Source organism: Giraffa tippelskirchi, chromosome 12 (assembly GCF_054371585.1).
Source record: "Giraffa tippelskirchi isolate mGirTip1 chromosome 12, T2T-mGirTip1v1.2.pri, whole genome shotgun sequence".
Lineage (NCBI taxonomy): Eukaryota > Metazoa > Chordata > Mammalia > Artiodactyla > Giraffidae > Giraffa > Giraffa tippelskirchi.
The window spans coordinates 85415449-85443421 of record NC_137286.1 but is presented as its reverse complement, the minus strand read 5'-3'; the positions used below and the strand labels follow the sequence as shown (position 1 = coordinate 85443421).

The 27973-nt window shown below is 43.6% G+C and overlaps 1 protein-coding gene and 2 long non-coding RNA genes across 3 annotated transcripts in view; 2 read left to right on the top strand and 1 right to left on the bottom strand.

The window, feature by feature from the left end:
* LOC145528629 (uncharacterized) overlaps window positions 1–27973 on the top strand; it is a 249651-nt gene that overhangs the window by 209901 nt on the left and 11777 nt on the right. The window lies entirely within an intron of this gene.
* Window positions 20–11414, top strand: LOC145530180 (uncharacterized). The gene is made up of 2 exons (XR_014071514.1): window positions 20–2272; window positions 10448–11414. It is a non-coding gene; the product is annotated as an uncharacterized LOC145530180 (long non-coding RNA).
* Window positions 847–6074, bottom strand: LOC145530179 (uncharacterized). Its single transcript, XR_014071513.1, has 3 exons — window positions 3373–6074; window positions 1346–1405; window positions 847–1039 (listed from the first exon to the last, which is right to left on the bottom strand). It is a non-coding gene; the product is annotated as an uncharacterized LOC145530179 (long non-coding RNA).

The following is a 27973-nucleotide window of genomic DNA, read 5'->3' as shown; positions in this document are numbered from 1 at the left end:
ACCATCTCATCCTCTGTCATTCCCTTCTCCTCCTGCCTTCAATCTTTCCCAGCATCAGGGTCTTTTCCAGTGAGTCAGTTCTTCACATCAAGTGGCCAAAGTATTGGAGCTTCAGCCTCAGCATCAGTCCTTCCAATGAATATTCAGGGCTGATTTCCTTTAGGATTGACTGGTTTGATCTCCTTGCAGTCCAAGGGACTCCCAGGAGTCTTCTCCAGCACCACAGTTTGAAAGCATCAATTCTTTGGCCCTCAGGTTTCCTTATGGTTAAACTCTCACATCCATACTTATACTCAATAAGTCGAGTATGACCTCTAGACTAGATATAAAATTAATGTCTTTCAGTTACAAAGTTTTATAAATCATTGGGGGGAGGAGATGGGATAAGGAATTAAGTCAGGTAATAATAAATTTGAATTTCTTGTTCATTCATTCAGCAAAGTTAGCTTCTAAGACTTGGCACTCTCAGATGCTGCAGATAAAACAGTGAACAAGAAATACCAGTTGTGCTCAAATCAAGCTGACCTTCTAGAAAGAGGAAGGCAGAAGCAAACAGATAGTGAACAGGAAAGTATCAGATAGTGATCTGATAAAAATAAAGCAAGGTGACTTTTTATAATTATTGAGTGATTCTACTTTTGATAGGAAGTCCTTTCAGAAGAAGTAGCATTTGGATTGAGAATAAATATTTGTTTTTTCATTCATCATTATTAAGAATTAGAAATAAAAGTTTTCATATGTGTCAAAATTTTTGGAATCACTATAGAACCCTCTTTGATCAAAATATATTTTCCCAAACTTACCTCTTCCTCTTTCTTTACGGTAAAGTTGAGTTTGAGTCAGCTCTTAGTTGAGATTGTTTTTATTAATATTTCCAGGTGGTATTTAAGTCTTTCCCAACTGGAAGAACAGTCAAATGTCCTTATCTGCCTTGTTTTCCGTCCTGTGACTCTGATGACCTCTTGGTGTTCTTCCCAAGTTGTGTTTAGGTCTCTACATCTTGCTTGTATCAGCAGCCACATGGCTTCAAATGACTATCCTGTGTAGTCAAAAAAAATTCTGAACAAAACTGGTTTTATTTTGTTTTTCCTGCTTTCTCTCTGATTATACATTACATGCCCATTTTATTGCATCGCCCATAGAATCAATCAAGTCTCTGGTTCCCATTTCCCTTTCTCTAGTTTCCCATTTTAAACAGCTCTTACTCCAAAGGTTCCGTTTGTGAGTAATTATCATCGCTATGACTTTAAGGACTCCAGCTTCCCCATATAAGAACTGTGAATCAGGCTAGAGACATATAAGCAGAGGCTGATAGAGAAATCCAAGAGTTTGAAAAGTCACTTACGGTTGCTATAAATGTTTGAGCTTTCTCTGTGGAATTAGTCCTTCTTCCATTTTTGCAAGGCTTTAAAACAAACAAACAAAAAATCTTACTCATATTAGAAGATTTAGGAAAAACAGCTGCCATTCCCTTTTCAAGCTTTTCCTGACACCCATTTTTTTATCCAGGCACATTCTCTCCACCTGGCCATGGGTCCCTTGTAAGCAGCTGTGACCTGGATACAGATATCTGGCATAAGGCCTCTAGTGCTTTATGGCACACACATATTTATGTACATACAACTCTGAGCTACACTGAGATCCCTAAGTCAGGGACCAGGGACAATGCCATCTTCTTGTTTTATTAATTTTTATTGAAATGAAATTCACATAATAAAAAATTAACCGTTTTAAAGTGAACAGTTCAGTGACATTTAGCACCTTCACAGAGTTATGCAATCATCGCTGCCATCAAGCTCCAAAACAATTTCATCATCCCCAAAGGAAGCCCTATGCCCATCACGCAGTCACTCCCCATCTCTCTCCCTCCTCTTAGCCCCTGGCAACCACTTCTTGTTTCTGTCTGTGTCCTCAGGGCCTTTCACAGTAACTGGCTTAGGGTAACCAGTGGATTACAAATTTTAGAATAGAATAGAATGTTTATCAGAGTAATGAGTGGATTACACATTTCTGAAAGGAGAGAAGCTCTCTCTATTTAAATTGCTTCCTTCATTCCCGGTCTTTTGAACTAGCCAGCAAGAGCTAGAGAGTGTGCTGGGGGCAAGGCGGGGAGCCGTGACCTCGTGGGGCTTATAATTGACCTCAGTGCCATCTGGTGCCTCAGACGTTGAAGAGTTCAATCCCTGGGTTGGGAAGATCCCCTGGAGAAGGAAATGGCACCCCACTCCAGTATCCTTGCCTGGGAAATCCCATGGACAGAGGAGCCTGGTGGGCTACAGTCCATGGGGTTGCAAAGAGTCGGACACGACCAAGCGACTTCACTTTCACTTGCCATCCAGCAGAAATACTATGTAATCCATACAGGTACACCTTCTAGCAGCCACAGTGGGTTTAAAACAACCCACGTGTCTTCTCCAATAGAACCGAAGGTCAGAAGACGAATGTAGTCTGCTCAAATCAAGGCGTCAGCCAGGCTGCCTCCTTCTGGCAGAATTCACCTAATGCCTTCCAAATCCGATCAGCGTATATTTTACATGAAAGCGCATCTCGATTTGAACTCGCCACATTTCAAGTCTCAGTAGCCACACGTGAACTAGGGTCTACATTATTAGACAGCCCAGATTCAGGGGCACTGAGAGATGTGGAAAAATAAGTGCAGGTGTGATTTATATAAAGAAAAAGCAGAGTCCTGTGAGATCACTCTACAGGGAACCTAAGCCCACTTGGTGGGGGAAGATTCCCTGGAGAAAGGAGAAATGTGAATGACGGGTGGGTCGGGTCTTAAAGCAGAAGGAGAGATGAGCTACTCCCCTTCACTCTCCGTTTAAACCATCCAGATAGCTTCTGGTGTCTTATGGGAAGATATCCTGTTAAGGATTTGGGGCCAGGCTAAGTGGGAAAGTGGTGGGACTGGCTATGTATTTGTTAGGTAGCCGTGTGCTGCGCTAAGTCACTTCAGTCGCGTCTGACTCTTTTGCGACCCTGTGGACTGTAGCCCCCCAGGCTCCTCTGTCCATGGGAATCTCCAGGCAAAACTACTGGAGTGGGTTGCCATTTCCTCCTCCAGGGGATCTTCCCGACCCAGCGATCAAACCTGCATCTTCTGCATTGGCAGGCGGGTTCTTTTACCGCTAGTGTCTCCTGGGAGACAGATTTAGGCAGCTACTCTGCCTGCTTTTTAAGATCTCATTTTCTTCATTCTCAATGATTCTCCCTGAGTTGTCTTTTTAATTGAAGAAAACAGTTTTATTTTCATTATCTCCTCTCACAAGTTTCTCATTAGACTACAAAGTTGATACTTCACAACAGAATGTAAATTATTTCATGTTTTGTGTTTTTTTTTTTTTTTCTTTTCAGTCCTTAGGAACTTACATATTATAATGTAGTTCTAGAATGTCCTTCCCAGGCGTTAGCCCTTAGATACACTCAAGGTACACATGTTCATCCCTTGTAACCAGGAGAGGGTCATGGCACCTGTGTTGGTTGATTTTACAAAGGAGAACCTGGTATAAAATCCCGAAATGGCCAGGCAGATGTTTTATCGGGTGAAGAGGACTTCAGCCAGCACTTTGCTGAATGACTGAGGAATCCGTGTCTTACTCTTCTGATGACAGTCCTGGTCCCACTGTTCTGAGCCACTGGGATAAACGGTCACTGGGTGATAACCGCAGTGTAAAAGCATCGTGAAACACAAGACTCTCGAGAAGAGCCCAAGGATTGCTGGGTTGGCAGGAAGGCTGGGCACTTCTTCAATTCAGTTCAGTCGCTCAGTCGTGTCTGACTCTTTGTGACCCCGTGGACTGCAGCACGCCAGGCCTCCCTATCCATCACCAACTCCTGGAGCTTGCCCAAACTCATGTCCATTGAGTCGGTGATGCCATCCAACCATCTCATCCTCTGTCATCCCCTTCTCCTGCCTTCAGTCTTTCCCAGCATCAGAGTCTTTTCAAATGAGTCAGCTGCACAGGTGCTTTCTCTAGTTATGGCCAGCGGGGGCTATTACTGTCTAGTTGCAGTGCACGGGCTTCTTACTGCAGTGGCTTTTCTTGTTGTAGAGCATCAGCTGTAGGCACGCAGGCTTCAATAGTTGTGGCGCACGGGCTTAGTTGCTCTATGTCACATGGGATCTTCCCAGACCAGGGATTGAACCCCTGTTCCCTGCACTGACTGATGGATTCTTAACCCCTGGACCAACAGGGTAAGTCCTAGGTGAACTTGAGCCCAAACCTTGTAAAGCAGTAAACTGCCTCTTCCCTGAGCCCTTCCTCCAGGAATCCTGTTTACCCTGTTGTAACTGCCCCCTCACCCGCTTTGCCTGCCTCTCCACTGGCCAAAAAGAGCTCCTCTTGAGTCTTCCTGGTCCTGTTTGTCTTCTGTGTTCCACAGCCTTGTATATCTTCTTAGTCTCGTCTGTGTTTTCAGACCTTACTTTGCAGAAACTTCCACGAGGGAAGGAGCGAGAACATCCGGCTTTCATTAGTCCGTTTCCCTCTGCATCCCATTTCAGTCTGATGCTTAGTTCCTAGAGCACCCGGCAGGTGCAGGCGCGGTGCTGTTTGGAGTCCCCTGTCCTGACGTCAGTCACTGTGGAAGCATCCTGAGTGTCCTGGATCTTCCACGCCTCGTGTCTCAGCAGCAAATCAGTGTAAATATCCATGTCATGGTTCTCAATCAAGGAATCCCCTACGATGATGATAAAGTATGTTTGTCGGAAATCTGTGGTTCCTCTTGATGGATAATGCAAGCATGACAGGTGTTGAGACTGTACAGATGCCCTGGCTGGGATTAAAGTGGAAAACAGAAGTATCTATTTTGATCAGCAGGGGAAGCACCAGCATTCTACATGTCTTCCCCTGTCTCACAGTGAATTACCACGATGGGAAACTTAGGAGGCAGTGTGCATGGCTCGCTCATCAAACCATTTCCGTCAGTGTCTTTCAAGCTCTGATTTTAACCCACAAGGTCAATTTTAGTGGAAACTGATGGATGGTGCCGTGGAGGTCAAGGTACCAGAGTGGTGCATGCCACAGGGGCTCAGGCTGAAAGAACTCTTTGCTTTGCAAAATCCACTGACCGTGCCACACTTTGACTAAGTGGCTGGGAGTAGCCTTTCTGTGGTTCACTTTCCTGATCGGCATCTTTATACCTTTCTAAGACCCCACGCAGGGGGTTCCCTGGTGGCTCCAAAGGTAAAGAATCTGCTTGTAATGCAAGGACCCGGGTTTGATCCCTGGGTTAGGAAGATCCCCTGGAGAAGGGAATGGCAACCCACTGCAGTTTTCTTGCCTGGAGAATTTCATGGACAGAGGAGCCTGGCAGGCTACAGACTAACACACACACGAGACCCCCTCCCTACCTGAAAAACCTCTCCCATGGGCCCTTGTTCTCGCCTATCAGGTGGACACGTGTATTACATCACATTTTAAATAGAACTTAGTCTGCCATGTGAAGCACTAGCCTTGAAGATTTGCAGTCCATGTTGTAATTTTGAAGAAGAAAATTGGTGAAATGACAGGAGAAATATGGCAATTCACGCACAAAATTCTTTCTCAGTTTCGTTCTCTGTTCTACTCATTTGTATCCCTGGCAGTAACGTCATTAGGTCAAGGGCTTCAGGCATTTCATACAGAATTGGTGGATGTTTTTGGTGACAGTGGTACACGTTTTAGCATCTGGACGGTGATTTTCTCTCCTGTTTGTGGGTGGGGGGAGCAGTAGTTTCCACATGTCTCTAATTTTTAAATGGAAAAGTTAGCATTACACGGTGCGTTTTGCCCAAAGGAAGCCTTTCAAGCAGGAGACTGAAGTTTGTCTCACTTTTCCCATCAGTCAAGAAACTCCTCTAACCATCACCAGCAGCTCTTCGAGACCACACAGTGGAATTAACCTCAGTGGCGAGACTGATTTGGGAGGATGCTGTTCTTTTATTTGTCTTCCGGTTATCACAGGCGGGCTTCCCAGGTGGCGCAGTGGTAAAGAGCCTGCCCGCCAATGCAGGAGACGTGAGTTCGATCCCTGGGTCGGGACGATCCCCTGGAGGAGGAAGTGGCAACTCAACTCCGGTTTTCTTGCCTGGGAAATCCTGTGGATAGTGGAGCCTAGTGGGCCAAAGTCTATGAGGTCACAAAGGGCTGGACGCGACTGAGTGACTGAGCAAGCGTGTGGATTATTTGAGGCCTCTGAGGTAAACGAGAATCAGACCCTTGATTCTCTCAGGAAGATTCTTTTATTAGAATAATAATGGGGACAAAATGAGTCAGGTCCGTGTTGAATGTGGACTGTGGCATGAAACATCCGTAGTGCTCCGTGGGTGTCTGGGTAACACGCTTGCTGAGCCGTGCTGCACCCCCCACACACACATCTGGAAGAGTCATCAGCACCGGCCAGATGCTGGTGTGAAATAGGTCATTGTAGCAGGCGGGCACCAGAACACACAGATCCCTTTTTTCTCTCGGTGACAGCCGTTGCATTTTCCTCGTGCTAATTAAGAACATGTCACGCCGTCTCTGAAATACGAACACCCACGTGTTCGCAGGCCTGGGCAGCATGGAGGGGTAAAAATCAAACTAGCTCCGGAGGATCCCCAGCACCCCATCTCCACGGTACAGACGGAGGACTCTCTCGGTATCACGGAATGGCGTGGGGGGAAGGGCTGGCAAAGGCACGCAGAGGGCTCGAATGCAGACCCTGCTGAGTGCGCTCCTGGTCACTGATGCCCAGAAGGATGCTCACTCCTGGGGCTACATCAGTTGCAGAGATGTCGCTGAGATAAGAACAAGGAGCTTCGTGAGGACAGGAAGCAGTGACATTCAACGAGTCCTTGTCACCAGCCGTCATTAGCATGCAAGCCTGCTGTTAGTTTCTCACGCTTTATGCTATTTCCTTGACCACGCAGGGAGCTTCTGGAGCAGTTAATCTCACACACGTTATTGTTTCTTTCTGAAATATATATATATGTATATATGTGCCAGTGAGATCCTTCTCTGTCCACCTGTGCCTCTCCAATTTTAAAGAGAATCAAAGAATGCATAATTTATATCTGTCCCAGAGGTAACGGAGTGACTCAGTGATAGCTATGAAGGGATGATTTTAAATTTCATGTCTTATGCAAGAGGTGATTTTTATGTGAAAGCTGTAAGAGCTGGCCTCGGGGATAACCAGACAATTATCCCTGCAAAAGCAGGGAGAGTTTCTGGGGGGATTATAACTGAAAGCCCGAGTGGATCGGCTTTGCCCTCGTGGATTGCAGTTGCCACAATGAAACACATAGCAACCAATTTCTCTGCATGGACCTCATCTCGCCTGGGCCTCTGGAGGGTGCCCGCTGGAGACCTGCGTCTCAGAAGGCAGGTGAGCAGAGATTTCCTGTGCAAGAATTCAGGACAGGGCTCACGGAGATTTCTGTTTACAGCAGCAGCAGCAAAAAAAAAAAATGCTTGCTTCCCCTGTGTTCCCAGAGGTGCTCACTGATGAATCGGATGAAATCCATTGGTCTTCAGGCCGTGAGTGCCTTGACCTGCCCCAGATCATCACAGTCCCCGCTGCGCTCAGAGCCTGGAACCCCTTCTCACCTATGCCCCGGCATATGGAATCTTGGAACTGAAAAGGTCTCAGAGCTTCCAAGGGACAAGAGAGCAAAATAACATTCTACCGTCCTCAGCTCAGTTAAAAGTCTCTGTTTTGGTCTTTGAGCCAAACAGTCCTCAGCATTTTCCTTTAAGCATTTTGTGGCTGTTTTTTTTTTTTTTTTTTTTTAATCCTCTGGGAAAATTTAGATGCAGAGGCACGAAGTTTTGTAATCTAGTGAGGGAACAGGTTTATATAAGCATAGATTTCTCATCAGTGGAATGAGGAGGAATTTTTTTTTTCCAGGTTGATTCTTTGTTTCTTTGCTTTGCCTGTGTCTTTTCCTCTGTGTCTGTAGGCGTGTATATACATTTTTGCTTACGTACAGTGGTCTTCATTCTTTTGATCCCTTCTCTTGGAGAATGCTCTTGATAAGGTACCCTCGGTCTCTCAATCTGCTTTCATCCCAGGAGGCTTTTCTGCTGGACTACACGATCACCTGCCTGCTTCTACTTGAAATCTTCACTTCCTTTTGCTCCTCAGATGTCTCTGACTCCTGGTTCCACCTACTTATATCTTATGTGCTTGTATACAATAACACACGAATGTTGAGAGATGGATGAAAGAGATGTGGGGGCTTCCCAGGTGGCGCCGTGGTTAAGAATCTGCCTGCCAGTGCAGGAGGTACAAAAGATGTGGGTTTGATCCCTGAGTCAGGAAGATCCCCTGGAGCAGGAAATGGCAACCCACTCCAGTATTCTTGCCTGGAAAGTCCCGGAGGAGCTGGGACAGAGGAGCCTGGGGGGCTACAGTCCATGGGGTCACAGAGAGTCAGACCCGACTGAGCACGCCCATACACACACACAAAGGATTTTAGATATCATACACCCTCACCCCTTCACCTGTCAGATGAGGAATGGGAGACCTTTTATTTCTGTGTCTGTAACAGTCTCCTTGAAAGTTAGCTTCAGGGAGGTTCTAATTAAACATACACTCTCCCCTTGAATTCCAGTCTAGTTGAAAGGCAAACGGGGGTCAGACGCATGGTGCACACACCATAGGCCTCATTATAAATAGGACTGAACTGCAGAACACGAGTTGGTTTGTTCTCAGTTCAGTTTGTCACCCGAATTGGTTTACATCTGTGACCACGTGGGTTTCCTGACACAGCCCCTTGGATATAATCTGGCCCTTCAGCTACAGGCAGAGCTAGACAGCCCAGTCTTCCCCCGCTGTGGCGGGCTATTGAAAATGAACAGGAGGTTCTGTGCCTCCTCTGATTCTAAGGGAGGAAGGTGATGAGCTCGACATGCTCATTAACTTTCCCCAAACATAAAAATCAGACAAATTGCTTCTTCTCAAGGAGAAGTAACGGGGAACGCAGAGACTTGCCGCTTCTTGGGAAGCTGATGTTCTCTTACCTCTGCAGAAACATGAGGAAGGGAGGGCTGGGGATAAACATTCATCCCCAGTAGGAATCATGGAACCATTTTCTGAGGGACATCTTGCCCCAAATATGAAGTAAAAGGTTGCAGTGGGCCGAGGAGAATCCTCCCTGCTTTGCTCATTTGCTGATCCCTTCTCATCACACCTCCCCATCACTCCTTCCTCCACTCCCCACTTAGGCAACCACTGAAGGCTCCCTGCTGAAGCCATCTTTCATCCATGCAGACCGTCTCAGTGATGAGTCAGGATGAAAGACACTCATTCGCTCTCAGCAGCCACAGTCTGTTTTGCCCTGGTCCTTTCCCTGCACTGGATTCACTGTCGGTGACGTCTCACTTTTCTCTGCACCTCATTTGCTCGAAGTGTAAAATCCATCATCTCCATTTAACGTCCATCCCACATGACCGTTGTGGGACACTCACAGGGCTGATGCTCCTTCTAATGTTAACTTTTTAACGCCTTTGGCCTCTTAAATTCCCTAGGTTCTTTGCTACGTTGTTTCCCAGAGCTTTTCTACAAGGTTCTCCTCTTGTCTTTTATCAGGTCCTCTTTATCCACCCATACCTTCCACTGCCACCTACATAAAAACTCCCACATGACTGTCTTTAGCCCTAACCCCTTTCCCCAGCTGTATGCCCAGGTTTCCCAACTTTCTGGTTCCCTTTGGGGCACATCTTACTGGGAGTTTGAAATTTGAGTATCTCTAAATGAAACAAATTGCATCTCACAAAACAGTCAGTTTTTATTTCTTATCTAGTCTCTTGGTTAACATAGTCACTATTCCCTTTGCCTTGTAACTTGACAACATCTGAAGCTACCCCAGTTATAGTGTGTCCAAACTGTGCCGGGTGCTAAGAAAACAGAGACAAATTAAGACAAAGTTCCTGTTCTCAACCAGTTCTCAGATATTAATTTAAACTCATAGACAGGACATGTGATTGGTGCAATTATAGATATATTTATGGGAGAGTTACAGAGCTAATCTAGAGAAGGGAATAACCAACTTTTCCCAGGGTGTGACTTGGGATAATTTATAAACTGGGTTTTCAGAACCACATTGGAATTTATCAAGCAAAGCAAAACCATCATGTGAAAAGACGTGGAAGTAGACATATCATGATATGGTCAGGGAGCTACCAGGGGCTTATCCTTGGGGAATGAGACTTAGTGATAGATGAAGCTGACTGAGAACAGCAGAGGCCAGATGGAGAAAGACAAGGTTTGCAAGCTAAGGAGCTTGGGCTGAGTAAAGAGACGTTGTCTCAATATGCTTCTCCATGCAGGAATGCCAGGGGACTTTTCCTCTGCTGAGAGTCTCTTTGGGGGAGTGTCAGAGTGTCTTTCACCCAAGCCTAGGGGTTACAATGGAGAAGGCAATGGCACCTCACTCCAGTACTCTTGCCTGGAAAATCCCATGGATGGAGGAGCCTGGTAGGCTGCAGTCCATGGGGTCGCGAAGAGTTGGACACGACTGAGCGACTTCACTTTCACTTTTCCCTTTCATGCACTGGAGAAGGAAATGGCAACCCACTCCAGTGTTCTTGCCTGGAGAATCCCAGGGACGGGGGAGCCTGGCGGGCTGCCGTCTATGGGGTCGCACAGAGTTGGAGACGACTGAAGCGACTTAGCAGCAGCAGCAGCAGGGATTACAATGAAATCAAAGCTTTCGTGAAGGCCTGTTAGCCAAAGCAAAGGGTTCAGAGAACAGAAAAATTATTCTCAGATAACTGATAAATTGGTTAATGAAGATATCCTGGGTGAATATCTGGGGTCTATCTTAAGATCTTTCTCTGTTTCCTTCTTTATGTCTGTTCATTGATTCAACAAGCCAGCCAGCATCCCAGCTTGCCTCCCACCCTCCCATCCATCCATCCTTCCAATCTGTTTATCTGCCTGCCATGGTTGGCTTTTAAAACCTGTGTGCCATGTTTCATAAGTGAGCCCAATAAGAATGCAGAACCAGGGGTGAGAAGGGCAAATGTGATCCAACATAGTTATAGAAAAGGTCATTCTAATAGCAGTGTAGTTTGGAAAAGGCTGAGAGGATGGAGGCAGGAAGACCCTTTAAAGAACTCTGAAAGTATTCCAGATGAAGGTTGAGTGCGTGGATTCATAAATCAAGGCATATCTAAGGGAATGCAGCTATTTACTGTTACATTTTTTTTTTTAAGCCTCTCTTGCAAAGAGACCTCAGCCACATTACATGAACGGATTATTTTAATGTTTATTGATTACCTTACCTGTGCTGTAAGCCCTGGAAGATTCAACAGGTCAGCACCCTTAATGTACAGCATAAAATCAGTCAGTCACACTTTCCCATTGTCCCCAGCCTCCATATGCTTCTCACTCCTGACCCCTGGGCAGCCAACTATGAATAGATTAAAATTGGCTTTGGAAATGAAGTCTGTTTGCTTTCCTCTGTCTAATTTCATTAATAAAATGAGTTTTGTAAGCTTAATGATTCTGGTGATGAAAAAATAATAATTATACTAATAATGGGCCTAGGTCAACAAATTCATGTAGCAGCTTAAATTTTGGCAGACCCAGGAAAATCCAGTTCTGTAGTTTTTGGGTCTGTTCCAGGTGAAGATGTGGACCAAGTAGAACTGATGACCGTGTGTGCATGCACTGTTTTCGTCACTTGGTTCTTTCTCATTTGTGCTGCCCTCTCTTCTCTCAACTTGAGATCCAACTTGACCCTCAGAACTTCAGGAAGAGCAGGCTGATTTGACAACACATGCCTGGGTTGATGGTGAAAGTGTGATTTGTCTCTTTCTTAGGGACAGAAATGGCCGGAGGAATGTCTGACTTCCTTCCAAAGGCACCCTGACATGTTTGCTGAGGACAGCTCTTCCTTGCAAAAGCTGAAATTTTAACTCAGATTTTGGGTATTCTTAATGTGTTAATATGTTGTTCTCCATGGACAGTGCACTACCCGCTGGCTGTTCTAGAAGGTTTCATGCTTATCAGGGAAGGGGGAACATGGTTTCTGGATTATCCTTTTGAGGCAAAGCATTTATCTCACACCTTTGATGTAAGTATTGTGGCTATGGCTATATACTATTCAATTTAACTCGTTTATAAATAATAGTGCTGGTTGTCAAAGAATGGGGGGAAAAAGTGTTAATTTATCACCAAGAAAAATCCATCACCTAGGAATTTTGCATGTTTTGTTTTGAGAGTACAACCGATGAGCATTTTTACCGTGAGAGAGCATTTTCTGTGATTTTGAGAGACCCAAAGCAAACATTTTTTTTTCTTTTTGAATAACTAAATTCTTTGAAACCTACAATACATTTGGATTACATCTGCTACTCATTCTACTCTGTTGCACAGTAGAGACTTTTGAGTTATACCAGGAGCAAGAATTTTGCTTGTGCTTTTAAACTCTTCTAAATATAAGAAACTACATCCTTATTGATACAAAGAGGGATGACACAGAAAGTCCTCGTGATCCAATATTACTGCTAACTGAGGCTTTTTCTTCCTTTTTCTTTTTTTTTTTCCATTTAAGATCATATAAAATTTAGCTTACCAAAAGGATCCCATATGTTGTTGTGTAACTCAAAGTAAACATTTCTAAGTGTCAGAAAGCTTTAAAACCCAAACAAGCTGTAGTCTCATTAGAGAGCACACTGGCTAGAATTCACCCATCAAAGTATCCTATAAATATTTATTGTAAACTTGTTGTAAACAAGAGAGCAAGGAAAGGCATGTGTGTAATTCAATAAATATCAAGCTCTGTGTTTCTAGCTTGTTAAATTCCAAGATGTTTGAAGTTACGTAAGCATGCCCTGATGCATGTTACCGGGATTTATGAAATCTCCTCTGTAAATTCTGTTTTTCTTCCTTGCAGCTCTGATTATGGGACAGGAGCACAGTGGGTTGTGGATTAAGTACTGATGCCTTCACGAGATGCTTGTTTCTCCTCGAAATTAGAGATATTTTGATCCTCATTTTACTTCTTATAAATACATGAAGATTAATCAATTACTTACTGGGTAAAATTAACTTTGGGAGTTATATTTGTCATTTCAAGCAATTTTAATTTTTTTTTTTTTTAAGAAAACAAAGTTAACTCTTGGCAAGCCACTTATTTACTGGATATAATTTTATCCATTTTAAACCATCTTAGACATTTAAAACTGTTACAGAAAAGTTATATGAAAATGAAAGAACTCATTGGACTGAAGAGTACATACTTTTTAAAACAGTAATGGAGGTTAAAGTATTAAAAATTAATGCTCACAGGAGGAAAAATCACTTGATGCTGATTTTATATTAAAATGTGTTACTTGGCTAACTCTTCAGAGTTAAGTGTAAGGGATATGCCCTGATACTGACCTTCCTATTGAGGACCTGATTATGACATGGTTTTTATTCTAAGCTTCCAGGCCGCTAATTACACTATCAGGTTTTAGTTGTATCTTTTTTGCTTCATCTATTCTGGTGAATTTAAAAAAGTGCTTGGAAAAACCAATCAGAATTGACTCAGAGGAAGGAACTTCATTCAGATTATGAATAAACATTCATTTCGTGGATGGAATAAGTTTTTCTCTTTTTAAAAAAGCTATTTACTTTGACTGCACTGGGCGTGCGTTGCAGCGTGCAGGCTCCTTGTTTTGTGACGCGTGGACCGTCTCGTGGAGGCCGCGGGCTCTAGAGCGCACAGGTTCAGTTGCTGCACGCGCGCTCTCTAGTTACCGTGCGGGGTTAGCTGCACGTGGAATCTTAGTTCCCTGACCAGGAATCACACCCACATCCCCTGTGTTGGAAGATGGGTTCTTAACCACTGGACCACCAGGGAAATCCCTGGAATACCGTTTTCCATTAGCTGTTTCTACTTCTAGGAGATCAGATGCTTCTGATCATTTTAATTTTAAATGATTTGTGGCTGGTCACTGGAAAAACTATAATTATGGACAGGACTTCAGTGGTAATAAATGACAGAATAAATCGACTCCAGTAATAATGGCATGCACTTACATTTTGCAGTATTTTATAATTTGAAAACATTTTCTCCCATTTTCACCACATTTTATGCAGAATATGTGTATAGATTAGTACATTATTAAATTTTCAAAGATCTGTACCTTTTCTTCTGAGAGTGGAAACAGTGTCTTTTAATTATTCTTCTATCAAATGATAATAGTCCAAATAACACTAAGTTCTTAGCTTCTAATTTTAGCTCTTTGTCTTTCAGAAATAATGCTTTATTCTTTTTATTCATGTAACCAAAATTCCTTCTCTATTGCTGCACATAGAACTTGAACAGAAAGTCACATTCTAACGGAAGATAGACATGCTGTTGCCGTTGAGAATAACCATGTGTGTGTTCTATATCCAGAAATCAAATACATTTATTCAATTTGGGTGTTCATCTTCTTTAGAATTATTGAACTGAAGTGATAAGTCGCTCAGTTGTATCTGGCTCTTTGCGACCCCATAGACCTTTCCCAGGCAAGAATACTGGAGTGGGTTGCCATTTCCTACTCCAGGGGATTTTACCTACCCAGGGATCGAACCCAGGTCTTCTGCTTTGCAGGCAGATTCTTTACCATCTGAGCCACCAGGGAAGCCCTTTAGAATTATTAGTAGAGTAGAATTCATGTGATATAAGCAGCATAAAATTCTTCCACCCATGCGTTGATGGTTTGCCCGAAAATGACTATACCTGAAATGTTCAAAATGCCTAACCTTTGGTGACAAGTTCATTGAGTTTTATTCTTTGTGACTGTGGAATAAACATTCTTTTTAAGAAAGCAGTCAAATTCGGTCTTATTATTTTAAGAGTAAAGAAGTGTGGTGTCAAATGTAAACTAGTCTATTAATCCTTGCTAATAAATGGCAAGTGGGGAAGAGGTGTTAACTGTAGCTCTTCAGAGCAACTTACTTATATTCAACATTTCTGTAGGAAAGCATGATTTTAGTAGAAATCATTTACTTGAAACTCGGCTTAGAAAAACAGGCATTTCCTAAATTTCCTCTTCTTAATTATCAGTCACAAGTTATTTTGATACTATAATATTCACGGTGATTATAAAGATTAAGCATTTTGAAAAGATGCCAGCAGGTATAAAAATCTCTTTAAAAATCATCCTGCTATGTGAGATTCACTTCCACACATCAGTGGTTGTGTTTTGCTTCTCAGGGTCATCCTTAGGGACATTTATTAGGCTAGCATTTTGTTTTGTTTTAGTACTTACGTAAATCTTAAAAGGTTAATGATATGTCAGGAGTTGTCTCCTTCCCCTGGTCTTGGTTTGCACATAGGACTCCCTCGGAATTGTGCTCTTCCCAATTGATTTTTGTTCAAAGTGCTAATTTGGAAGCTCACAGGCAAACGAAGGGGCAGAGGGGGAGGCATGTATCTTTCCTTTAAGTCAGACAAAAATTCTCTGAAAGTGGGTTGAAATCCACCCTCCCTGCTTATATATAATGTCCAGGGTGACTTTTCTGGGTACCAGAGCCATGAGCACCTGGGTACCCTTCACTCACTCAAGCATTTCACTTTCCTTCCATCCTTGGAATCCCAAGGCCCCCTGCTGGATCCCTGCGTGAGACCCACTGGCCGTGGGCCCTTCTGAAGACCTGGCCTCATGCGTTCTGTGTCAGCAGCTAAGGAGCTGCTAAAACCCTGGCGTGCTTGCCAAGGTGCTTCATCTTTGCAACCCTATGGACTGTAGCCCACCAGGCTCCTCTGTCCATGGGATTCTCCAGACAAGAATACTGGTGTGGGTTGTCGTGCTCTCCTCCAGGGGATCTTCCTGACCCAGGGATCGAACCCACATCTCTTAGGTCTCCTTCATTGACAGGCAGGTTTTTTACCACTAGCGCCAAATCCCTGGCAGGCACTGCCAATGAAGACCGTGGCACAGGAAGGGGGGGACATGCAGGCATGATATATGAAGCCAGAACGCAGAGTCACTTTCTGTTTAGGAAGCATGGCCCCTGGCACTTTCCCCTTCGCTGGGCTCCAGCCTCGCCGGCCTTTCGGTGCCGGGAACACACTGGGCATTTCCCAGCCTCCGCAGCTTTGCTCCGATTTTTGTTTTTTTCTGCCCAGAACTTCCTGCTGCTGATCTTCTGTCTCTTCATTCAGGTGTCATCTGATGTCCCTTCCTCACAGTGACCTTCCACCCCCCCCCGGGGGGGGGTAGCTTTTACCTTCCCCGTGGCACTTCTTCTTGTTTGATGGTGCCTCCCCATCCATTTGCTTACTTCTCTGCTCCGTGGGCCTCACTCTTCCCACACCCTCACCCCCCGCCCCCCGCACGCGCCCTGAACACCAAACCCCGAGCATGGACACCTTGTGTCTCTGTCCAACGACCACCACGCCTCTCTTAGGAGAGCCGCGCCCTGGTGGTAGGCAGACCTCAAATGTCAAGTGAATGACTGGGCCAGGGGGGCTTCCTGCCTTAGTGGCATTTATCACCCGGGGCTGCAGGGACCAGCCTAGACATTCTCCATCCCGTAAGCCTGGAATCTGTCCGCTGGTACAGGAGGTGCAAGAGATGCGGGCTCGACGCCCGGGTCGGGAAGATCCTCCGGAGGAGGAAATGGCAACCCTTCCAGTATCCTCCTCTGGGAAATCCCGTGGACAGAGGAGCCTGGGGGGCTACAGCCCATGGCGTCGCACAGAGTCGGACACGACCGGGCACACGGCACCCACAGAAGCCTTACAGTGTAAGGCAGGGCTTCTGTGGGACAGATGCTTCTCTTTTCAAGCATTTGCTGGAGAGAGAAACTTTGGGAAGGCAGCTTTCTTTTTTTCTGTTGGGGATTAGCTCTCCTTCTGAGATAACAGCTGATCCAGTTTATTCCTTGAGAGCAAAGAGTAAGTACACATTTTTGTCTTCAAACAGAGTGGAGCTGCCTGAGAGGTTAGCTCCTGGGCAGCCTGCATTTCCTCCTCCTGTTTCAGTGCTGCTTTGGTTGTGCCCACCCCGGTTTACTCAGGGTCCCGGGGGGAGTGGTGTTTTTAAGGCTCTTCCCAGCCTCGCCTTCGGGATGCACACAGCACTGGTCTTTGCTTATCTTAGCCCTCCTCCTCACATCCTGCTTGTCCCTTCTCCTTGCTTCACAGACCCTGTGGGGCTCCCCTTTCTGCAGTCACGTAGCACTGGAGTAAGGCTGGTTGGATTTTATCACACTCTTAACTTGCATTGCTCTCTGGCCTCATTATCATTAACGAACCATGTTTGTTTAGGGCTTCCCTCATAGCTCAGTAGGTAAAGAATCTACTTGCAATGTAGGAGACCCAGGTTCAATTCCCGGGTGGAAAGATCCCCCTGGAGAAGGGAATGGCAACGCACTCCAGTATTCTTGCCTGGAGAATCCTATGGACAGAGGAGCCTGGCAGGCTACAGTCCCTGAGGTTGCAAGAGTTAGACATGACTTAGCGACTAAACCACACCACGTTTTTATTTAAAACCTTACCGTGTGCCAGGCGCTGCTCTATGTAAAAATTCCATTTACCATATAGGAGTCCTATGATATGAAATGTGTTAGTCACTCAGTCGTGGCCAACTCTCTGCCACCCCATGGACTGTAGCCCACCAGGCTCCTCTGTCCGTGGAATTCTCCAGACAAGAATACTAGAGTGGGTTGCCATGCCCTTTTCCAGGGCATCTTCCTGACCCAGGGATTGAACCCAGGTCTTTGTGTTGCAAGCAGATATGGGAGTCCTCTTATGTAGCTGCTTTTATTATCCGGGCACCCTGTATTTATCTGTATCTTACAGTTAAGGATTCTAAGCCTGGGAGCTCTGGGCAATACAGTGAACAAGTTGGGGGTGAGGATTTTGCCTTTGTCACTGTCTCCCACCTGCTGAAGTGCGTGCGAGCTCTTTGTTGGCTGGACTCCTGCCCTGTTGTTCTGTGCACACCAGTGTCAAGTCCACTTGGTGCCCTACAGGGGGCACACCCTAATAACCCATGTCACCAGTGATGACAAGGGACAGGGTGCAGACCCCTGGAACATAAGATTTGGGCCGATCACTGGGAGGGTGGAAATGGAACCCTAGGAAGTTGCCGAATTTATTTTATCAAATGAATTCTTTTCTCCCTAACTCTTCCCAAAATTTTGGGTAAGGAAGGAGGGGGAACAAATAAAATAAATATTTACTGGCTTTTGAGCAACCTCTAGATAAAAGGAACAGGCCCTTTTGAGTCAAGATCCTGTCTGAGGATAAGGCAAGCAATGCCAGGTGAGAGGGACCCCACTGCAAGAGCCTCTGTGACACTCAAAGGGCTTTCTGTCAGTGAGTCCTGGTGACCTTGCCTACAGTACAGCTGCTGACATATTGTTTAATAATACCTAGTTGTCTAGAAGACTGCCTCCTACTCTGAAACAAAACTATAGTCAACAGAGAAATGAAAATCAGGAAAAGAATTTGTAATATGTATGACAGTCGATGGGCTAATTTCCTTGCTAAGCGAGGGGCTCCTGTGTTTGCATCATTAAACAATAACAGCCCAGTAGAAGAACATAAGTAAAGAATATGAATGGTTAGTTCTGAGAAAAATACAGTAGCCAAGAAACATGGCCTCATTAGTGGTGAAAGAAAAAAAATAGTTAAAATGAGATGGCATTTTTCACTTTTCAGTTAAAAACAATTTAAGCTGATGATGTTATCTAGTGACAGTGAAAACTTTTCACACTGTTGGAAGGAGTGTAGATGGGCAAGGTGTGTTTTGGAGGAGTTTTAGGTCTATTTGTACAAGATAGGCATCTCTCACTGCAGGAAAGCATATTGCATCTTCTTTTGTAACAGTTAAAACTTGGAAGTAACCTGAAAGTATGTGAATAGTGAAACTGTTTACCTCAGATTGGGACTCCTCTAACCCACACGTTTGGGACTTGAACCTGGCCAAAACCCTGCTTGAGACTCAAACCCACGATCTTTTAATTAAAATCACTCACCTGGTGTTTGGACTTCCTGAGGATCAGGTTCGTTGTGTCTCATGGCAGGAAGAATTCAGTGGGAGACAAAGTGATAGGTAAGAAGTAGATTTTATTCAGAAGGAAACACACTCCATGGAGTGTGGGCTATCACAGAGGACAAGTGGAAGCCGTGAAACGTGGTATAGTTAGCTTTTATGGGCTGGGTAATTTCATAAGCTAATGAGTGGGAGGATTATTCCAAATGTTTTGGGGAAGAGGCTGAGATTTCCAAGGAATGGGCCCCCACCCACTTTTTGGTCTTTGATGGTTGACCTTGGAGCTGTCATGGCGTGTCATTTAGCTTGCTGAGATGTTTGCAATGAGCTTATTCTGAGGGTTAAGGTCTAGTCAAGTTGACTCGTCTGTCATCTTGGACCCATTTGGTTCTCATCCGTTTGTGTTGTGCCCTAGGCCCGTGCCCTGCCCCCTTCCCTCCTGTTTCAACAGGAATATCAGTGCTTATAATAACCTGTTCAGTAAGATACAAAGTAGCTGTCAAAAGGGTACGTCAATCCATGGCAATTATACAAACCAGTGCTGTAGGAACTTTATATATAGTTGATCACATCTGAAGAAAGTAGCCCGTTTCCATATAGATTAAGCATGTACCAGCAAATATGCACATATGTAAATATATGGATATATATGCTTTTATATGCATGAACTGTACATGAAACTGTATGGCCATGAACTAGAAAGTGAGACTCTGTTTGTGGGGAAGCTTTTATTTCTTGGTTAGTCTTTTGAACCAGCTGAAACTTTGACTTTAATCATATATTCGTTTTGAAGAAAACCCCCTGTTAGAGTATATTGAAAGCCCTTTATTAAAGAGGAATATGTTTACGCATTTTATATGTTACCCCAAAGAACTAGGTATTTTTCCTTGTGGCCTATGCTCCTCTTAGAAATTAAGGTTTTCTTTGTTATACATTATATACATTTTGCTGACCTTCGTGGCTGTCATTCCCACCACTGTTCTGGATGGTTCCTTTCCTGCTGTATTGCCTTTGGCTACTAACTTGCAGAAGGAAATTCCACATATTCTCTGCAGTTAGGATTCTTATTCTCCTGTTCACGTTTTTTTTTTTTTAATATATTTATGATTTGTGATAATTTATTTAAACCTCAGGAACCATAGAGGAAGCCTATTTAAATAGGCATTTCTTTTCAGAAGCAGTTTGAACTGCCTGAGAGATGGTGAGATCTAAATCTCACAGAATCTGCAGTGGGTTTGGGGTCCACAGATTTGAAATCTCCCCAAGTCTGTATTTTCTCCCATGTCATGCAGCAAGTAAGGTTGTGCACAGGATACTGGATTCCAGGGCAGTTTATAAGCAGCCAGAGGACAAAAATGGTTTTTATTAAAGGAGAGAATCAAGCATTGAAAAGTGAGAGAGAAAAAAAAAAAAAAAGCAAACTATGAAAACACCAAGTAAGGTTACGTGTGTTGGAGGAGGTGTTTTTGTGGCTTGTGACCTTTGCACCTTTGAGGGATCAGCAGGCCAGAGGGTTGGTCTCCATCTCAGCACTGCTCTCTGGACTGCATGGCTGAATTCCACCGAGACTTGCCAAGGGGCCAGATGTGGCCGACTTTGCCAGGTTGAGCTGACCGAGTGGCGCAGTGAACTGCGGACGCGTCCCTGGTAACATATGTCTGCTCCATTTGTGGCTACGGAGGCCGAAAACAAGTTTTCTCATGTTGCTTTCATCCTCTTTAAAAAGGGCCAAAGTGTGGTTAGCAGAGAGAAGTAGATCATGTGGCAGAAAAGAAATGCTCTTTCATCAGAAAGATAGCTCAGTCCCCAAGACCGGCTGGTGAAAGGAAATTCTGCTACATGAAAACATTTTTTTTTTTAAATTCAATAATTTTTTTTTTACACAAATCTACTTTAATCTTTTTGTTATTTGTTGAATAACATCTATAATTTGCCATAATGATCCATTTTGCCCTTTACCCGGAAGAGTGGAAAAAACAGAATGAAAAAATAATTAATTGTCCAATCTATTTAATACTGAAAGGTGGGAGTGTCTCCTTGTCACAGAGGCAAAAATAAATAAAGCTTGTCAGAGCAACGAAGGCAAATCAGTGACTAATTCACTGTGATCAGCGATAGAAACGCTGGACTTGCCCTGTCGCCGATACAAACAAACCCTGGAAGCATCCTGACTGCTTCAGTGCGGTGCTGGAGCCTAAGTCCAGCTGGATCGCCCATCCAGCCTTGCTCAGCTTCACAGAGATGAACAAACAGCTAACGAACAAACAGCCAATTGTTCTTGAATCCACTGCTGCTTGATCAAGGACACCAGACGAACAATGCACACTGGAGACCTCAGGGCAGAATTCTCCCAACCGGTCAAGCCCCTATACTGACCCAACAGCTGATGGTGTTTCTCCTGAAAAACTGACAACAGTCAGAAAGTTGCTTGTGGTGTTGCAAGGGCAGCTGCCAGCTCAGAGCCTGGCGGAGGCATTTCCCTGGAGGCCGAAGCGGCAGATGCTGCCTTATTGACAACCCACCACCATGTTGGTTTCCAGCCCTCAGCACGTCGTACCACAGACATTGTCTTCCAAGTAGCATTGGCCCAAGGGGTATGGCTCTCACAGACAGGACCCCTCCAACTCTTCTCTTTGATGCGATTTCCCTCAGTGGGACACTGTGCCTGAACTTGCTGGAACTTCATAAGGCAGGGGATTTGGGTGGAAGATTGTCCGTTCTACTGAATCCTCTAGGCCCCATGAGGTATGACCTCCTAACCAACATGTTTCTCCCGATTCCTGTTTTTGCTACTTCATCCACAAAATGAATCTTCTGCTGTCAGCCCAACTCTTTGAGCTGTTGGAACCGGGCTGGTTGAGGTGTAAAGATCATCTCCTAGGAGATGATTCTTGCCAGTGACAGGTGAAGTTGCAGGAAGGTACTATTTCTAGTACAGAGTGAAGCCCTGGAACCTGTGACACCAGATTGCATTCAGCTTTCATCTCTGCCACCTTTGTCCCTCCTGTCACAGAAACCGTCCAGACAGGGGGTCCTCTCACATACCCTCACTTGTATCCCATCAAGGAGTTCCTTCTGTAAGAACCATGCTCCCAGCGCCCCTTCTGTGAACTTGTGGCTTGCTCCTGGGTCTCCTGAAAGCTCCGACTTCTTTCTGCAACTCTGGCTGTACATGAAACATGCCTCTTATGTAGAGAGGGTATCCTTCCTTTGCAATTTCTACACCCTGGATGCTCCTGGACTTGGAGATTGTCGAAGCATCTCCTGACGCTCCATCTCTTCTCCCATGATATTAAAAAACTTTTCTCACCTGGAGTTTCAGGCAGTCCTGGCCCTTCCCTTCCTGTCATTTGGGTAGACTTTTCTACCCTTACTTGCTCTGATCTGCCACGTGAGCCTTCAGCTTCACAATGCACTCTGTGCTTTCACTGGCTTGTCTCGCTTTTCCTTCATGAATATTTTAGTTTTCTTTTTCACCCACTCAAATCCTGTCTCAGCTGTGTTCTCTTTTCCCTTAGTCCTTTCCTTAAAAACTCCTGCCAGTAGAGATTTCTATTTAAGTTTTGCTGTAGCCCCTCTTTGGCACATAATTACATGCAGTGCTGTGACAGTTGAGTATTATTTTGTATTATAGTTTAAATTCAGTAATGTTGTATAACTTTCCGATGTTGTGTACCTTCCATGTGTCCATTTAGATTGTCAGCTCTCTTTGAGGAGAGAACCTTCTGGGAACTTTCTTTCGATACAATTCTTATCAAACTTATATTTAAACATCTGATAAATGTTTGTGAAATGAAAGACTTGATCAATCATGAAGAATATCTTAAGATGTTAGGGAACCTGGCTTTCTTTTATTGCTGGTTTGGCAGCTGTGGCCTTTTCTAAACAAATTTCCTCGTGTGACCTCTTAGTTCTCAGCTTTCATTTGCTGTATGATTTGAGAGAGCAACAGTAAAGTCATTTGTGATTATAAGAAAAAAATTTTTTTAATTAAACATTGTAAGCAGAAAGAAAAAGTTTTAGTGGAATCAAAGTAGTCTCTATATTCACTATCATCTCTATAAAAAACAAGGAGATGTAGCGTCCTTAACAAAAAGCCTAATGTTCCCTGTGTCAATCACTGCAAAATGTTTCTTTTGTCTTTGGCACTTATTAGAAAAGAAAAATAATTAGTTCTATGGTTAAAATAATTGGACAGCCAGGCCTAGAAACTATTTTTAATTGCTTGCTTGTTTTCTTGTAAACATCAAAGAGAACAGGGGAGGTTAGAAGTTTATAAAACAGATGCAATTATTTTTTGTTGCTGTTGTTCAGTCACTCAGTCGTGTCTTACTCCTTGTGACCCCACGGACTGTAGCACGCCAGGCTTCCCTGTCCTTCACTATCTCCCAGAGCTGGCTCAAACTCATGTCCATTGAGTCGATGATGCCATCCAGCCATCTCATCCTCTGTCGTCCCCTTCTCCTCCTGCCTTCAATCTTTTCCAGCATCAGGGTCTTTACCAGTGAGTCGGCTCTTCGCATCAGGTGGCCAAATCACTGGAGCTTCAGCATCAGTCCTTCCAAAGAATATACAGGTTAATTTCCTTTAGGATTGACAGTTATTTACACCTCGTGATATAGTTAGAGCTGAGCTTGGGACACTGTTGGCTATGCTTTGAATGTCCGTTGGCATCAAAATACTTTTCATGTGAAGAAACCGTTCTCAAAGGAGAGTATTTCAGTAAGGGGAGATTCTGGAAGTTTGAGGACTGTTAAGTGTGGGGAAGGTGGGTTATAGCCACTGAACTTCCCTCCAGGCTTCCTCTCTTTGGAGCTGTATGTCATGCCCAGCTAGCGGAACAGATTCATACATATTTACCAGTTGCAAATTGTAAATGTGCAGCCCGGAGAGTAGCAGCATTCTTTGTCTTTCTGCCTTTCTTCCCCCACTAATGATTTAAAATCTCTGAACACACTCAGAATCTGGAGGCCGTAGCCTGTCATTTCCTTTGTGTGCCAATTAAGTCTTTGTAGTTTAAATGGAATTTTATTTTCCAGTTTAGAAGCCTCCACATAGGTAGACTGAGGTCTCCATCCTGTGTCGGGGCTCTGATGCAATAGTTTATTAAGGTGCTAGGAGAAATATTGATCCTGCTAATAGCTCCTGTCTTGCCGCATAATGCTGTACATTGTCCTCGGCTGAAAGACCCTACGCCCTCTCTCCTCGTCTCATCGACCATAAAGGCTTTGGCCTTGCCCCCGAAATTATCTCGCTTACCAAAGCGGTGGGTAAAAGTCCAATATTTATAGACTAATCAGCGGAGTCAACGTGCCTAAATAGAGTACTTTAAATAATACAAAGAAGTATCATCCGGTACTGTGAAATTAGCAAAGTTGGGTACAAGGCAGAGAAACAAGGGTTGAGAACATGGATGGTGGAGGACACACATATAACCCTGATGGCAGGTGCCTTCCTGCGATGATTAGGACACAGCCAGGGTGATGCCATCATAGCTCTCCTCTCCATAGCTTCTCTCTTGATCCGAACTTCTTTTTACTCTTGAAAGACTTGGGATGTTAGGTTCTGAGTTGGGTATTGATTTATATTTTAGAGTTTAGTATCTCAGTATACCTATGGACAGGAATGTATCATTCAGCACTCGGACTCTTAGATATAAAGACATGTTAAAAATGCAAGTATAATTTTGTTATAGATAAAGCTTCTTTGCACTTTCAAAATGTCTTGGAAGTCTTAATTATTTGCAAGGTATAATCAGCCCAATTTGGAAATTTTTAAAAGTTGCTGGAAAATAAACAAATGAGACTGTATCAAATTAAAAGCTTCTCCCTGGTGAAGGAAACCGTCAATGAAATGGTAGCCTACTGAATGAGAGAAAATAGTCACAAATCATATATCCAATAAGGGGTTTATATCCCAAATCAATAATAACAGCAAAATAATAACCTAATTTTAAAAAAGATATAGAGGACCTGAATAGACACTGTTCCAAAGAAACCATTCAAATGGCCAACAGGTGCATGAAAAGACGTTCAACATCACTAAATATTAAGGAAATGCAAATCACAACCACCATGAGATATCATTTCACACCTGTTAGAATGGCTATTATAAAAAAAAGACAAAAAATAGCAAATGTTGGAGAAGATGTAGAGAACGGGGAGCCCTTATACACTGTTGGTGAGACTGTAGATTGGCGCAGCCATTATGGAAGACTATATATGGAGAGTCCTCCGAAAATTAAGTTATGGGTCCTCCATATGTTCCAGTTACTCTACTTCTGTGTATTGATATGAAGAATATGAAAACACTAATTCAAAAACATGTATGCATGTCGGTGTACATTGCAACAGTTATTTACAATTGCCGAGATAGGAAAACAGCATAAAGTTTGCATTGATGGATGAATGGATAAAGATGATGCAGTAAAAATATAGTGAACTACTCCTCAGCCATAAAAAGAATGAAATCCTGCCATTTGAGACAACATGGATGGACTTTGAAGGTGTTAATGCTGAGTGGAATAAGTCAGGTGGCAAAAAACAGATACCGTATATTCCAACTCATGTGTATAATTTAAAAAACCAAAGCAAATTAACAAAAAAGATAAAAACAAACCCATAGACAGAGAGTAGATGAGTGGTTACCAGAGGGGAAGGCAGCTGGGCAGTGAGAGAAATGGGCAAAGTGGGTGGTATCAGCTCCTCTGTCATCCAATAGTGACAGACGGTAACGAGCAATAGCTATAGCCACTTGCAGTAGCGATCACTTTGTAATGTGTACAGATGTTGGGTTTATAGTGCTGTACTCTGGAAATTTATATAAGTAAAAGGAAAATTTTGCTAATGCAACAGAAAGTATATTGGGCTGGAAGACCAGGTTTGGTTCTCGGTTTTATGCCCAGTAGCTGTGTATCCTTGTAGTGGTCACATTAGTCCTTTGGGTACCAATTTCATCATTTTAGAATGAGAGCTTCAAAAAAACTATAAACATCAAAGGAGATTATGAGCATTTGGTTACTCGGTAAATTATGCAGTACTTATACATATGTAACTCCCTCCCTTCCCCCCAACTTTATTGCGATGTTATTGACATATGTAAGTTTACGGTACACAGGGTGGTGATTTGGTGCACGTACATATTGTGAAATGGTTACCGTAATATGATTAGTTAACATCTCTATCCCCTCACATAATGACCATTTTTGATGGTGATAATATTTAAGATTGACTCTCTTAACAGTATTCATATACATACGTGTGTGTGTGTGTGTATAATACAGTGGTGTTAACTATAGTTGCCATGCTATGCGTTGACTCCCCCAGAATTTGTCTTACGGTTGGAAGTTTGTGCCCTTTGACCTGGCATCTCTCCGTTTTTCCCACACCTTAGCCCCTAATAACCACCATTCTACTTTCTGTTTCTATGATTTTTTTTTAGATTCCACGTGTAAGTGAGAACATACAGTGTTTATCTTTTGCCATCTGATCTATGTCACTTAGCATGATACCCCTAAGGTCCTTCTATGTTGTCATAAAAGTCAGGATTTCCCCCTTTCTTGTGGCTAAATTAATATTCCACTCTATATATACACATTACTTTGTTTATTCACTCAGTGATGGACATTAGGTTGTTTCTACCTCTTGACTATTGTGAATAATGCTTCAGTGAACGTGGAGGTGCATATCTCTCTTTGAGATGGAGATTTAATTTTCCTTGGCTGTATACCCAGAAATGGGATAGATGGGTCATACTCTAGTTCTGTTTTTAATTTTCTGAGGAACCTCCATTCTGTTTTCTGTAGTGGCCGCACCAGTTCACATTCCCATAAAGAGTTCCCCAGGGGAGGAGTGGAATGGGGTGGGAGGTCTGAGGGAGGTTCAAGAGTTCAGTTCAGTCCCTCAGTCGTGTCCGACTCTCTGTGACCCCATGGACTGCAGAATGCCAGGCTTTCCTGTCCATCACCAACTCCCAGAGCTTACTCAAACTCATGTCCATCGAATCAGTGATGCCATCCAACCATCTCATCCTCTGTTGTCCCCTTCTCCTCCCGCCTTCAATCTTTCCCAGCATCAGGGTCTTTTCCAGTGAGTCAGTTCTTCGCATCAGGTGGCCAAAGGATTGCAGTTTCAGCTTCAGCGTCAGTCCTTCCAGTGAATATTTGGAACTGATTTCCTTTAGGATGGACTGGTTGGATCTCCTTGCAGTCCAAGGGACTCTCAGGAGTCTTCTCCAACTCCACAAAAGCATCAGTTCTTCGGCGCTCAGCTTACTTTATAGTCCAACTCTCACATTCATACATGACTACTGGAAAAACCAGTATCTTTGAGTAGACGGACCTTTGTCGGCAAAGCAATGTCTCTGTTTTTTAATATGGTGTCTAGGTTGGTTATAGCCTTTCTTGCAAGGAGCAAGCGTCTATTAATTTCATGGCTGCAGTCACCATCTGCAGTGATTTTGGAGCCCAAGAAAATAAGTCTGTTACTGTTTCTCCATTGTTTCCCCATCTATTTGCCATGAAGTGGTGGGACTGGATGCCATGGTCTTAGTTTTTTGAATGTTGAGTTTTAAGCCAGCTTTTTCACTCTCCTCTTTCACTTTCATCAACAGGCTCTTTAGGTTTGAGAGGGAGGGGACATATATATACCTGTGACTGACTCATGTTGATGTAAAGCAGTAACCACCACAACGTTGTAGAACAATTATCCTCCAATGTAAATGAGTTTTAAAAAAAAAGTGCAGTGGGATTTCTTTTTCTCTGTATCATTGTTAACGTGTTATTTCTTGTGTTTTTTGCTAATTGCAGTTTTAAGAAGTGTGAGGTGAGAGCTTATTGTGGTTTTGGTTTGCATTTCCCTAATGCTTAGTGATGTTTGAGCATCTTTTCCTATCCTGATGGCCATGTTTTGAATTCAGAAAGTGTGAGACTTCTTACTTTGTGCTTTGTTGAGGTTGTTTTGACTATTTAGAGTCCCCTGTGAATCTTAGGGTGGATTTTTAATTTTTTTTTTGTTTGTTTG